At 33.5% G+C, this 14,386-nt stretch overlaps 1 pseudogene; it reads right to left on the reverse strand.

The window, feature by feature from the left end:
* Positions 1-6,577: 6,577 nt before the first annotated feature.
* LOC132684341 (SMAD family member 2 pseudogene) lies at positions 6,578-7,705 on the reverse strand (annotated as a pseudogene).
* Between the last annotated feature and the right edge of the window lie 6,681 nt (positions 7,706-14,386).

A 14,386-nucleotide genomic window follows, 5' to 3' on the forward strand; every position in this document is an offset into this window, starting at 1 on the left:
CAAACCAGAATAGTTTGTTAGTCTAGGTTTATAAATTGATTTTAAAGAATCAAATTTTTCTGGTGAGATAACCTGTAGGACATGAATGTTAAGTTTTAGCATTAAAAATAGTTAAGTTTATTATAGTGTTTTCTACATTGCAATAACTTCAATCTGTTTGCTGATTTACAGGTGAGATAACCTGTAGTACATGAATATTAAGTTTTAGCATTAAAAACAGTTAAGTTTATTATAGTGTTTTCTACTTTGCCATAACTTCAATCTGTTTGCTGATATATATATATATATATATATATATATATATATATATATATATATATATAAAATGAATCTATATCTATCTATATCTATATCTATATCTATATCTATATCTATAATGAATCTACAGCAGAGGCCAGTAAACTATGGCTCATGGACTGGCCATCTTTTTTTAAAATAAGTTTTATTATGTTACAGCTAGATTCTTTTATTTTCATATTTTCCATGGCAACTTTTGTACTACAATGCAAGAGTTAAGTAGTTATAACATAGACCAGAAGAACCAGATGCCTAAAATATTATTATCTGGTTATCGTTAAAGGAAACGTTTGACAACTCCAGATCTAGAATAAAGACAATTGAAAAATATACCAAAATATTTTTATAAATGAGCTCAAAAGATTCAGACTACAAATGATTTTTGACAATCATTTTCAGATAATTCATAAACAACATATCTAAGGAATATGCCCCCCTAAGAAAAGCCATTATCTGATGTAGAATACAAAAGATGTTAAAAATATTTTTTTCAAATATGAAAACAAAATGATCACTGATATTAAATGAAATAGTAATAATTGAAAATTAGTCTAGTGAAATCTTTATGGGCTAATTGTTGCTTAAGGAAGAAACAATACACTTTAAAATAAATTGGCCCCATAGTTCATTTTTGCTTTTGCTTCCCCTGCCTCCAGAGACGAATTGAGTAAGATGTTGCTGGGGATGAGGTCAAAGAGGTTTCTGTCTGCTTTCTCCTCTAGGATTTTGATGGCTTCCTGTCTTATGTTTAGGTCTTGAGACCTCATCAAGATAAAAACCTTCTTCACAGCGAAGGAAATAATCAGCAAAACTAACAGGCAACCAACAGAATAGGACAAGTCTTTGCAAATGACATAACAGATAAAGGATTAGTATCAAAAATCTATAAAGAACTTCTCAAACTCAACACCCAAAACACAAACAGTCAGTGAAGAAACGGGCAAAAGACATGAATGCATACTTTTGCAAAGAAGACATCCAGATGGCAAACAGATACATGAAAAAATGGTCAACATCACTCATCATCAGGGAAATACAAATCAAAACCTCAAGGAGATACCACCTCACACCTGTCAGAATGGCTAGCATTAACAACTCTGGCAACAACAGATGTTGGCGAGGATGTGGAGAAAGAGGATCTCTTTGGCACTGCTGGTGGGAATGCAAACTGGTGCAGCCACTCTGGAAAACAGTATGGAGTTTCCTCAAAAAATAAAAAAATAGAACTACTCTATGACCCAGCAATAGCACTTCTAGGTATTTATCCAAGGGATACAGGTGTGCTGTTTAAATGGGCACACGCACCCTAATGTTTATAGCAGCTCTACTGACAATAGCCAAAGTATAGAAAGAGCCCAAATATCCACCGATAGATGAGTGGATAAAGAAGATGTGGAGGGGGACAAAACATAAAAGATTTAAATACAGAAAACAAACTGAGGGTTGCTGGAGGGGTCGTGGGTGGGTGGGGGATGGGCTAAATGGGTAAGAGGCATTAAGAGACACTTGTTGGGATGAGTACTGGATGTTACACATTGGGGGAGGGGCATTACCGGAATCTACTCCTGAAATAATTATTGGACTATGTGCTAACTTCGATGTAAATTAAAAAATTAATTAATTAATTAACTAATTAAATTAAAAAAATAAACTGGCAAGCAGTCAGGAAATGTACTAATGCTTGTCACTTGTCTGTTGTCTGAATGAATTCACTTTAAAAATTGAAAATAAAAATTGTGGTTATATTGTAAATATATATTAAAGATTTATAAAAACAGTAAAAATGTGTTTTCCTAAATAAAAAGCTAATGTGCATTATCATTAAAAGACAAAAATATGCAAAGAATTGTTTCAAATAAGTCAAAGTAAACCATACATAAGGCATTATATAAATAATAATTCAGAAGGCATCATCAGATTTATAGGTACTGAATTTAACCATCATGTAAAGATTATCAAGTAGTTAAAGATATTAATATGAGAGAGAAGATCCAATGCATCTATTATACACAAATAACAAAAAAGTCAACATATCATTTTATATGAATAAAAAATACAAAGTTTCTGATAATGTTCAAAAGTTGGACAGAAAATAACTGTCCTAGTTGAAGAAACTAATGTTTGGCTGATTACCTCAGGAAAATATCCAGAAAAATAGATTTACTCAGATCTATGGATGTTAAGTTCAAGAACAAAAATGTCATCACATCAACAGGAAAGGTGATTCTAGAACAAAGAACCTTGAACTGTAAATTCAATCCCTTCATTTAGAGAGTGAATGGAGGAGACAGATGAGTAGAGGCTCTATGGCAGTTGACCAAAATCAACAAAAATCAATTAAGATCTTAACAGTGACTGACTGTACACACTTCTTTAACTAGTGCTTGCTATATTAAAGTCATACTTAAAAGACTTTATTTATGTCAAAAATTAAGACAAGAGATAATATTTATGTAGTGCTTAATTTGCTTTAAGAACTATTCTAAGTGCTATAAAACATTAAATTAGGTAATTTTCACAAGATTTTGGCAGCTTCTTTATATGCCCAGACCCACACTAACTGTCCTAGAAGTCTGTTACTAACTCCTACTCTACTCCAAAGCCAAATTTTAAAGAGATATTTAGTTGTGTAAAGTTTGTAAGTCCCCAAGCCATTTTCACTTCTCATACATAACCATAAGTCTAGGGGTCCCCCAAACCACCTTCATTCAGACTCACAGAACTCACCAAAAGCTATTATCCTCATAGCTACTATTTGATAAAGAAAAAAGATACAGATTATTATCACCTACAGGAAGAAGTTCATAGGATAGAATCTAGGGAATTTCCAAGTTTGAAGCTTCTAGTAGTACTGTTGCAGTGGAGTTATGAACAATACTAACAGCTCCAGGATTGAGGTGTAATAATATACGTGTAATATGACCAACAAGGAAAGTCATCCAAGGTCTGGTGTCCAGAATTTAATTGGGGTTTGGTCATGTGTCAAGCCTGACTGGCCATGTGGCTGACAGAGGCCTCTAAATTCTCCATAGGTCCAAAGCTGTCACCATAAATGACTGTCAGCCTAGACTATAAGGCATGTTCCAAGGACCCCTGGCCAATAAAGACATTTTATCAGGCAGGATGTCCCAAGCATTAGAGATTACTTTTCAGAAAATTAAGGCAAAGGACAACCTCTCTTTGGGTAAGGTTAATTTTTTAACAACACTAGTCCACAGCTACAATTCATCTTGGTTGGGCTCTTTGTAATCATAAAAATATGTAAGGTACAGAAGTAAAGTACATTTTCAGATTTTTATTAAAGGAAATAGTAGTAGAACTAAATGACAGACACACAAAAAATTATATCTAGTTGCACATTCTTAACCAAACCATCTTAACCAAATATGCTACCTCTTTAAATGGCAAACTTACACTCCCTTTCAAATTATTGTTACTTCAAAAGTATCCTGCATATATTTCTGTGCTTGAAAATGCAAAATGTATTTGGTAAGGAAATACATACTCAAAGCTATTGTTACAATTTGTCCCCTTCCTGTCATACATGCAAGATATTTATAAGAAGAATATAGCCTAAAATATAGTAACAAGTAAGCATGCTGCAATTTCATGTCTTAGGAAATTATCATTTTCCTTAATCATGAATAACATTCTTATTAATAAGTTGTAAGGGACAAATATACACGCTTACTTTATGTCAACATAGGTATAAGAATGACAAAGTAAGGAAAAGCATAGTGAAAAGTAGCTAAACTATGTAAGCACAATTTGCAATGCCTTATATAAATGTGGGCTTTGGCTTTATGAGTTGAAATTAAAAAGTAAACATACCTTTAAATAAGCTTAGTATGCCAAACTAACCATGGTAAACTCCATGTACCAGAGAAGAAACATGCCTATTTGTATTATGTTATAAACATGCATAAATAAAATATTTTGCTTGTTCTAGGTAATATACAGAATGTGGTAATGTAGAATTTCCTTTCAATATTTTCAATACAGTTATTAGGATATAGTAGCTGCTAGCATTGTGATGTTTAGCCTTAATGATTACTTGCACTGACAATAAAATGCATCATTTTGGATATTCATTTCAATTTCATCTTCCAAATGGAATGGTATCATGTACAAGATCAATAGAGTGATCTGACCAAACACACAAATCAGATTATACTCTCTTATCACCACTAAAATTTTAAATTATCAGGAGCACATAATGCATCATTCAAAGGTTTCCAATTTTTTGCAACATTTTTCTACAGTACACAAGAGAATGTCTTTCAGCAAGCTAATGAAATCCAACTAATTGGATATTTTATTTAATATTAGCTTTATTAAGGTCATGTTTATAATGTCATTAATCAACTTCCTCATTTTTATTAACATATTCATGGTAAATATCATATATCTTATATTGTCTATTTGGTGCATTGAACCTCTATTAAAAATATATTTATTTTCCATAGGTGTTTCATATAAATCTCAGAGGGATAATTACTACTTAGAACTCATAATGTATTCCAATTCTTTGTCTAAACTCTAAAATTATAAATTCTGATTATTATTTTTTTTGAGAGAGAGAGAGAGAGTGAGCACATGCACATGCACATGCTTGTGAGCAGGGGAGGGGCAGAAGGAGAGGAAGAGAGAGAATCTTAAGCAGGCTCCAAGCCCAGAACAGAGCCCAACGCAGAGCTTGATCTCACACTGTAAGATCAAGACCTCAGCTGAAATCAAGAGTCAGATGCTCTACTGACTGAGCCACTGAGGCACCCTATAATTTCTGATTATTAAGCCAAAAACATATATATATATATATATATATATATATATATATATATATATATATATATATATATATTTAAGGTATTGTGTTGAAAATTTATCTCTTAAACCACACAGTGGTATTGAGAGAATCATTCTTTTTCAAAGGTATTTTCAGCTCCTGGTAAAAACTGGGCATACAAAAGGTGGTGAATGAATAGATTTTGAATAAAATTAATTTAGATATATGCTACAGGACTTCAATAAAAGATATCTATGAGCTGCCTCAGGCTTGTGCAAAGTGTTAAACATTTCTCATGATAACTAATCTAATAACCACCCAATAATAGAATGAAAGATTTAATCACAGTCTATTAGTTTCCCTTCCTTTCAGAAAATTCATTCTGCTCACAGTTATCAAAGGGCAACTATCAGGTATGTATATCTCTCAACAGTTTCTTACAATAACAGTAAATACAAACTACAGGCCAAAGTAAAATGTAGGCCACAGTTGATGCTTCTAAATATGTCTCATTGTAAGTATCAGAAAAGTACATAATTTTAAAACTATGAGAAGAAATTTAAGTGGAAACAGCATGTTTGTCATCTCAGAGATTTTTATATTTTTTAGATGGAAAGGTCACAAATGTATTAATTTGTATAAACTCTCTACAGGCAAAGTCAGGCAGACTTCAATAGTAGGGAAAATTCTTATTAGCAGCAAGTAATTAGTAAGACAGCCAGGCAAAATACTTTATTTTCTAATTTCTAATTTGAATTTCATTTATTTGGTAATATATTAATTTATTTGCATTATTATTTTCTACATGTGTGACTGCTTAACACAGTAAACAGATTAAAGTATTTTTGCTTTTTTGAAGACTGATAGAACTCTCTTTTGTTGCAAATTTCTTTCCTCTCCTCTCCTCTCCCCTCCTCTCCTCTCCTCTCCTCTCCTCTCCTCTCCTCTCCTCTCCTCTCCTCTCCTCTCCTCTATTCCCCTCCCAAAAGTTCATTTTTTTGCAAAAGGCAGAAAAATTAGTTTTTCTAGAAGAAAATATGTTTCTAAATGCCATGAAAGTCTTAATATATATTATATATTAAAAAAGACAAAAATAATGGGTAAGTGGAAATAACAGATTGAGTAATTGTAACTTTATGAAGGTATGATTAAATTAAGAAACAGCGCATACACATACCTAAGTTATGTAAATTAGAAATGTATATCAACAGTACAAATACGTTGATACTGAATCTTGATACATTACTTGTATATATAACTACTACTGTTATTAGTAAACCTTTGGGACTCAGTTTTATGCCTAAGACAGCATCAGTATGTCTTTAAAATCTTCTCTTCTTCCTGTATGGGAGGGTATTTCTAGATACTAATTTTCCTATCTAATATTCAAACACAGAAAACCTACTCTACAAGATACTTCAATTAATGAGACTTTAAGTGTTTGTTTATTAAACTTTTGGACAGTAAACACTCCATGGGCACCACATACAAATACTATGTCAAAAGCGTTGTTACATTAAGCCTTTTGATAGGGCTTGATTGGTGATGAAACTTTATGACATGCTTGAGCCTCCTACTGAAGGGATCACATGTGAGGTAATACTTTGTCCAACCACTGTAGAGGTCCATTCAGAGGAAGTTCAATCCAGTGAGCAGTCTTTACCATCTGCCTTCTGTATTCTGCTTCCCACCCTTTCACAAAACTCATGGTACATATTCTAGTCAGCTGATACACAACTTCAAAACTGATTAGCACACTGAGTAAGAAGAGAAGTAAATTCCTGGTTGGTGAAGATCTTCAAATTGCAGCCTGGTGGAATTTTACACTCTTGCTGCAGGGTGCCAGCTCTATATCTGACTACCCTTGAGGCTCTGCACAAAGATTGCACTATCACTTAGGCACTCGGCAAAAACTTCCCACCTATATAATATAAGCACACTCCTCTTCCTATATGTCTTTCTGTCATTCTTATGTAGCTTTTTGGTTGACATTGGAGAATAACCCTATGCAGAACCTTTCTTAATTGGATGGATCTGTGAAGCCATCTACAGCGAGTGAGAGCTATGATGTATGGAAGTTCTCTTCAACCCTCTGGTTTAATTCATAACATGATACTGAACACCAAAATGCAGGTTCTGAGTAACTGGATGCAAATCCAACTATGATTAACAGGCAAAGAGTAGTAGGATTTTTTTTTGCTGTAGATCCTATATCCATACATGTGTTCCATTGTTGATCACCTGTTCTTCCATCTTCACTGATACATCCAGAGGATGGAGTTTTTAGGATATAATTTATTCTGTGGCTCAATTCCCACTAGGAAATTAGTGTTTTCTGTAAAGGAATAGGTATAATTATCTAGAGGTACCAGTTATGTTATTTCAATACCAAAGGCAACACTTGTGTTTCCAATCTATGGTAGTAGTGAAGTTAAACATACTTCATACCTTTAAAGACTAAAAGCACATTTTCAGTTTACATTGCTTTGAGTCCACGATGACTATGAATACCAGGCCAGAACCATAATCAGGAACATATAAAATATGGCAGTCCTTTCCAATGAGATACTTGAAGATGACCATTGAGAGGCCCTGTTTGCTCAAAGCAGCTGTAAAGGCCATTGTATCCCACTGATCTATCACATATGGTGTACTTAGTCTCCAAATTTCAGAGTGAGGGCTTGGTATGGTAACATGTTTAGCATTACAATTTTGAGTAGTGATGCCTTCGTCAAGTTCATCTAATTGTCCTGTTTTCTTTAGTTTCTTCTTCAAACTTTTAACTACTTCCTCATACCACTATTCTTCCTGTCAATTCTTCTCTCCTCTACCTGTTCCTCTAGATTCACCAGATGATTTCTTCTGTCCCAGCAGTCTCTTCACAACTGGTGGAGTGAATGACATGATGGACATTTTCTTACCAAAGGCAGCAATCCACACTAAGAAAATATCTTCTTTTTTTTAATGTTTATTTATTTTTGAGACAGAGAGAGACAGAGAATGAACGGGGGAGGGTCAGAGAGAAAAGGAGACACAGAATTGGAAACAGGCTCCAGGCTCTGAGCTGTCATCACAGAGCCCAACGCAGGGCTCAAACTCACAGAGCGTGATATCATGACCTGAACCGAAGTTGGACGCTCAACCGACTAAGCCACCCAGGTGTCCCAGAAAATATCTTCTTTATCTAACCTGAAGCATTGCTGACCACCATGCCTCAGTGTCTCAGCCTAGGGCCCCTTCCATTGTCTCTTGTCTCATCATTGGATAAGGTCTATTGAGGACCACTGCCCTGGTCCACCTTCTGTAGTCAAGCCAGGAGTAGACACTTGTTTACCCCTTGGGAAAGCATGGGGGCTGCCCCATGGAGTACCTTGAGGACTGGACAAACTTTGGCCAAAGAAGGTTTCACAGAAGCCCTGGTGTAAAGTTTATTTTTTAAAATGTCATACACTACACATTCATTTTTAAAGATTATAAAAAGCAGACTGTTTTGAAGTACATAATCAATAAACCACCATTTTGTCACATAAATCATAAGAACTTCTGTAAAATTAACTCTACATAATGCTTTGATTTGAATTCAGATTTTTAAAAAATTGAATTGAAAATCTAAAAACAGTATAATATTTATAGCAGAATCCAACTTGTCTCCATGCTTTCACATATACAAAATCTCCCACATTATAACTCAAATCAGTTTGTCAGTACCTGAAGTCATTTATCCTCCAACCAAATTTGCCAGTGCTGGTGCTTTTACCTTTCACTTTGTCTAAATAAATGATTGTCTATAGGAACTACCCTAGTGCCTAGCCCAGAAGCCTATGTGTCATTATTCAGTGGCCCATTTTCTACTTCATGCCGATATCTAACAAACCACAAGTGGATTTCACTTTCTAAATACTCCCTAATTTTTCTCTTGCTACTTGCCACTAATTTCGTCTTGCTATCATTAATTTGCCTCTGAATTTCTGCAAATTATCATTGTTGCCTGACAATCCATTCTCTGCACTTTATTCAAATTGTGTAATTCCCCCTCCTTGAAAATACTCAGTAATGCCATTCTTACCAAATTACCGTATATATTATTTGCTTGACTGACCTCTTATGTAATTTACCACATAATACCAAAAAAACATTGTGATTGCCTATTTGTTTTCTTTGTGTTTAGGTATTTAAGAAGATCATGCCTCAAGATAGACTGCCTTCTTAAGGTAGATGACTTCAAAAGAATCCTGAATAGTTTCCTATACCTAAAAATTGGAAAGTATCTTTGGTAAAAATAAATAAATTACATAATACTCTTTCCACATTTACTAGCTGTGTAATCTTGGCCAGTTATTTAAACACCGTACCTCAGTCTTCTCATTTATTAAATGGAGATAGTAATAGAATTTATCACACAGGATTGCTGTAAAGATTGCATATATCTATGTTAAAGCACACAGAACAGTGTTGGGAGCCTGTTAAGTACTATAGAAATATTAGCTCTTATTTCATAAGTAGTATATGAAAACAAGAAATGTTTCTTACTCATAATTATCTAGGAAAGTAGTTTTTAAAGTTTATGCTAAATTACTATACATTAACAGATATACACACAATAAGTTAATTTATGAATAAACTCAAAATGATTATTAAATGAAGCAACAGATGTTACTTTCCCCACACACATACAAAAAGCTGGAGGATATGGTGAAATTCTACGTAACTACAGAAGAGTTATCCAAAAAACTAAATACTTAATGTCAGTTATGTTTACATGCTATAGATATATTATACTAAATTAGTTTTTATCTTTATCAATTCCATCATCTTGTTCAAAAAATAAACATTAGCAGTTTTATTTCAACCATTTTTATAATTGTTTGTATTTTTACTCAAGATAACCAAACTACCATGCTAATCTATAACTACAGGCATTAACTTTCAAGAGATACAGATTTTTATCAATTACCATTAAAATAATAATACTGAATTTCTCCTTACTCTTTATTTTATAAGGCATCGCTCTATATTAATTTAGGATTAGAATGACCCTTTTATATAACTAAGCTACATATGTTAATGGTGAAATTTTTTTAGTGTTGTGCACAAAAGTCCTTTTAGAAGTACAAACTCCACTGTGAAATTATCATTCAGATATAGACTAAAGTGTGTGAAATAAAATATTATACTATTAGCTTTCAAATATTTTTGTAAATTTCTTTTACCGATCTCTTCTCAAAACATTATCCTAAAGCATCTTCTCTGGAAGAATGCCAGGTCTTATTATAGTAAGTTGGAGTAAATATCTTAGAATGTGACACACTCTCTCTAAAAGGCTGACCCATCTGTGAGGTTCCAGGTAGCCAGAAAGCAGCAGGAGATGTCAATATACAGTAACATTTAAAATTCTCATTTAGAGGGGCACCTAGGTGGCTCAACCGATTGTGTCCAAATCTTGATTTCGGCTCAGGTCATGATCTTGCAGTTTGTGAGATCAAGCCCTATATCAGTCTCTGTGCTGACAGTGCAGAGCTTGCTTAGGATTCTCTCTCTGTGTGTTGCTCTGCCCTCCCCACTCCAGCTTGTACCCCCCCCCCCCAAATACATAAACTTTTAAAAAAAGAATTCTCATTTAGAGATTTATTTTTGTTTTTACAAGTATAATTAATAAATAAGCTATATCAGCTTCCAGCAGGCCCAATCTCTGTTCACCTAAAGATGTCACCTTAGGGAAGATCATTCTGGAATCCCTTCCCTACTGCTGAAACAACCCGAGTTCTCATTCCCATTGCTTAGTTGGGGGAAAAAAGACCTGCCTTCTCTGATAGAATTCTGAATATACTTTCTAGAGGAATCAGTTTACGAGCTGTGGTTAATAATAATGGAAATGTTACAGTCAATAATAGTCTTCTATAACATCATGGTAAATAGTATTTAACTTGTTTCAACAATCACCTTTTGTGGTATTGTTAATAGGAGGAATTTAAGAAATCTGCATTTCAAAGTGCTAAACTTCTCTGTGTCAGCTTTTAGAAAATAACAGAAATGTAAGTTGGGGAATATTCCTAAATTCATATTCAACAATTTGAACATTCTACCATAATGTTGACAACATATAATAAACTATTTGTCAGTTTTAACTGCACCAAAATCATGACTGAGAAAATTATTGAATCTGAGTGTTTACAGCTGCTTTTAATTTCTCATTAGTTCCTGTTGTTTAAGAAATAGAGAAGTGAAATACAGTGAAATACATCAAATATACTTGGCTAAAATCTTAAAGGGGGGAAATTTAAAACATCAGAACAATTCAACTGAAAAAAAATTATGGATAGATTTAATATAGTGAAAATATCACTAACAAATAACATAGATCATTAAAATTTACTACGCATGGTAGTGGGGGGGGACAAGTCAATACATAAACTCCTAAGGGATGAGGAAATTTTGTGTTTTTCTTATCAGCAAACATATATATATTAAATATTATTTAAAAAATTTGCCAAGAAAACACACATATTAATGGATGTTCACTAATGTTCTTCTCATCATCCAAGAACCATGCTACAATTACTTTACTACAACACCTCAGGTTTTGAAGTTTTATTAACTGTGAAAGAAATATATAGGGATTATTGGCCAGAGCTTGCCACAGTTATTTCTACCTCACCAACTCCTCATCAATCAAGAAATTGTCATTTTTTTTTCCCCATGGAGTATACTGAAGTTCATATTGCCTAAATGTCAGTGTGAAAGAGACTTAACTCTCTTTGGGACGAAGATCATGTACTTTCACTCTTACTCATCATTTTGAACCATTTGACTAGATTTTGGCACCTTCTTTGTAGAAATGTGTGCACACATGAAGTAGCAGGAGTAAAATGCCAGAGGCTTCTTTATATTCCAGAGATATGAAATTCCCAATGTGCTACAAGCAGTATCTTAAACAAAATAAATTCCAACATTAATTCATAAAAATAATTTAAGGAATTTTCTTGGTTTGTTCTGACAGTTTCTATGCAAATAATTCAAGCTTACGAGACATTACTTGGCATCTCTATAGACAAAAGATGACTGTTGGTATTATATGTAGCATATTCTTTGCTTTACAAATTTTCCTAATAATAAGCCTAAGTATCCTTATCACTTAGCCAATATGTTATATCTCTGACACTTTTGTCCTAATTCTGGAATAATGAAAACTATTTTTACATTTTGTCATTAGGTTTCCTTGGGTTCAGATTTTTTTTTTTTTTAGTAAAGTGCTAGCATTTTTATATATTGTATATGATGCATCTATTCTTTGAAAATTCAAGGATCACTGACATATTTTATCTTTTATACCACAAACTTTATAGTGTACGATAATTTCGAGGAAGATTTACTTGACTAATTACTTAACTACTATAAAACCCACTATAAAATTTCATACAAGCCTGTGAAATTCCACACTGATGATTTTACTAAAAATATAAACTTATACAAGAAGGTATGAATGTGCATATACATATACCCAGATAGTCTTAAAATGTGGGACTTCATTTATTGTATTGTATAGGAAAATAATCCATAATTTATTACTTTTCTGTGCATATGGAAAGTAGGAGAAGGTGTTTTTTCGTGATATTTGGTGCAAGAGCACAGTGTGTTGTGTTTGTTTAGCACCTGCTGTGCTGCCACATGCCAATCCATGCTCTCCTCACCACTTTTCACTTGTACACACATCAAACAGAAGGGACATTGAGTAGGATGATTTTATTTGAAATAAATGTCCTTGTTACTAAATAGCACTTTAAGTCATTATTAAAACCTACTCATATTTCAAGTTCTAGTTCATCTCCTACACTCTTAATAGTGCATTTCCAGATACTGATAATCCTATTGAAGATTCCTTTCTCAGAAATGTAATGTTTTTAAGAATCAGTAAGCTCTTCAAATGTGCCAGTCCTTAAGTGTCTTTTTTGATTGTTTAATTCTAAAAGGTTGACTGCTTGATGGGGCTATAGCCCCATATCTATTCTTTTTAACCTGATATTTTGAGAATTTATCTGAAATATTTATTGAGTAGTTCATATATAATTTTCCCTCAACTTCATTTGAGGTATAATTCGCATATATTGTGTAAGTGATGTACAGCTTGTTGATTTGATACATTTACATATCGCATAATGATTATTACCTTACCTTTAGCTAACACGTCCATCTCATCATCTCATCACATAATTACCATTTCTTTCTTTCTTTCTTTCTTTTTTTTTTTTTTTGGTGATAATGTTTAAGATATACTCTTTCAGCAACTTTCAAGTATATAATCCTGTATTGTGGGTTTTTTTTTTCTTTTTTTTTTTTTGAGAGAGAGCATGAGTTGGGGAGAGGGGCAGAGGGAGAGAGCGAATCCCAAGCAGTTTCCATGTTTGGCACAGAGCCCAATGCAGAGCTCAGTTCCACAACCCTGGGATCATGACCTGAGCCAAAACCAAGAGTCAGATGCTCAACCGACTGAGTCACCCAGGTGCCCTTAATTCAGTATTGTTAACCATAATCACCATGATGTGCATTGTATCCCTCAAACTTATTCATTTATAACTGGAAGTCTGTACCCTTTGACCAACATCTCCCCATTTCTTTCACCATGCTCCCCCAGCCTGTGGTAAACACCATTCTATTCTCTGTTTCTATGAGTTCAGCTTTTTTAAAGATTCTAACACAAAAGTGATATATAACATTTGTTCTTTTTCTGATTTATTTCATTTAACATAATGTTTTCAAATTCCATCCATGTTCTTACAAATGGTAGAATTTCCTTTTTCATCATGGCTAAATAATATTCCACTGTGTGTGTGTGTGTGTGTGTGTGTGTGTGTGTGTACTACATCTTTATTCATTTATCCATTATTGAACACTTAGGTTGTTTCCATATCTTGGCTATTATGATAATGGTGTAATAAACATGTGTGTCGATGTCTTCAAGATTATGTTTTCATTTCCTTTGGATATATAAAAGAAGTGAAATATTGATGGTAGTCCTATTTTTAATGTTTTGAGGAGCCTCCATATTATTTTCCACAGTGGTTGCACTAATTCATTCCCACCAACAGTGCACTAAAAGGAACCACAAAAGACCAAAGCTGGAGGCATCATACTTCCTTCCTTATATCAAACTATGCTACCAAATTATAGTAATCAAAACAGTATGGGACTGGCATACAAATGGACACATAGGTTAAGGGAATAGAACACAAACCCCAGAAATAAACCCTTGCGTATACAGTGAACTAATATTTAGAAGGAAGCCAAGAGTATTCAATGGGAAAGGAT

This window comes from Panthera onca, chromosome C2, assembly GCF_046562875.1.
Source record: "Panthera onca isolate mPanOnc1 chromosome C2, mPanOnc1 haplotype 2, whole genome shotgun sequence".
In the NCBI taxonomy this organism is placed as follows: domain Eukaryota; kingdom Metazoa; phylum Chordata; class Mammalia; order Carnivora; family Felidae; genus Panthera; species Panthera onca.